Source organism: Chrysochloris asiatica, unplaced genomic scaffold, assembly GCF_000296735.1.
Source record: "Chrysochloris asiatica unplaced genomic scaffold, ChrAsi1.0 scaffold00066, whole genome shotgun sequence".
Taxonomy (NCBI): domain Eukaryota; kingdom Metazoa; phylum Chordata; class Mammalia; order Afrosoricida; family Chrysochloridae; genus Chrysochloris; species Chrysochloris asiatica.
This window is the reverse complement of record NW_006408584.1, coordinates 16,452,224-16,453,895: the sequence shown is the minus strand read 5'-3', so window position 1 is coordinate 16,453,895 and position 1,672 is coordinate 16,452,224.

The window sequence follows — 1,672 nt, the reverse complement described above, 5'->3', positions numbered from 1 at the left end:
AAAAAATCCATTTCTTCTAAGTTTTCAAATTTGTTGGAGTACAACTCTTCATAGTATTCTGTTATTATCCTTTTGATGTCATTTGGTTGCATTGTGACATTGCCCATGTGGTTTCTAATGTGAGTTATTTGTGTCCTCTCCCTATTTTCTTTTGTTAGTTTTGCCAATGGTTTGTCAATTTTATTAATCCTTTCAAAGAACCACCTTCTTGTCCTTTTGATCCTTTCTGCAGTTTTTTGGTTTTCCTTCTCATTTATTTCTGCTCTTACCTTTACTATTTCCTTTCTTTGGGTGACTGTAGGTTCCCTCTGTTCGTCTGTTTCTAATTGTTGAAGATGCTGTGTTAATATGTTAATTTTGGTCCTTTCTTCTTTTTGGATGTACGTATTAATCCCAATAAATTGTCTTCTCAGCACTGCTTTCTTGTGTCCCAAAGATTTTGGTATGTTGTGTTTTTATTCTCATTTGTTTCTAAGAACTTTGTGAATTCATGTTTAATTTCTTCTTTTACCCAGTTGCTTTTCAGCAGGGTGTTGTTCAGTTTGCATGTATTTGACTTTATTGCCTTGGTTTTCTTATTGTTGGTTTCTAGTTTTATAGCATTGTGGTCTGAGAAGATGCTCTGTAGAAATTTGATGGTTGTAAATTTATGGAGGCTTGCTTTGTGGCCTAGCTCATGGTCAATTCTGGAAAATATTCCATGTGCATTGGAGAAAGCACTGGTTTTGACTGGCCTAAGATAATGCCAAAAAGCAAATCAAGTATTACTGAGATTGTGAGGATAATAATATCAGTTATCAGTAGTACAGGTTGACAAGATTAGAAAGGCAACATGACAGTCAAGTCACAAAAAGAAGAAATTGACAACTGTGCTCACATACTGAAAAAATGTTGATCATTAATAGCAACTCAAAAATAAGCTGTTGTTTTCCATCTATGAACATGTCAAATATTTTAACAGATTAAAAAATAACTGCTTTTGGTAAGAGCAGAGAGGAATAAATAATTTCATTCACATTTGGTCCAGATTACATTAGTATAACCTTTGATCAATTTGGTATCAAAAGCTTTAAATGTGCTTTAGGTAGTGTGGTAGTTCCATTATCATAAGTACAGGACTGCAAATCAGAAAGTCTGAGGTTCTGCAGGAGAAATATGAGCATTTATAGTCCTGAAAAAATTGTAAAAGCCTTGGTAACCCTATACAGGGTCACTTTTTGGTATTAAAAGCATTAAATATGCTTTAGCCTTATAATTTTGCTTCTAAGAATTAATTACAAGGAACAAACTGAGACGTGAACAAAAACTTGTATTTATTATAGATTATTATAGATAATAACAAAATATTTAATCAACTTACATAGATAGGGAAAATTATATATAAATCATAGTACATATATATGATGGGAGAACCTTTAGCCTTCCAATATAGAACTTTACAGACAAGTTTTCTTTAACTCAATATATGTATTTCTGAAAACTTTGTATCATACAAATTCTGTACTAAAATAAGAAGTTTTAGAAGAAAGCATCAAGGCAAACTATTTACAGCTTATTGCATCCGTTAGGGTTAACAAATTACATCAATCTTATATAGAAAAATTAAAGTAGAAATTGGTTAAATAGATATTGAAAAGCTGAAAAGCAAACAAAAATAATACTGTTATTGTTT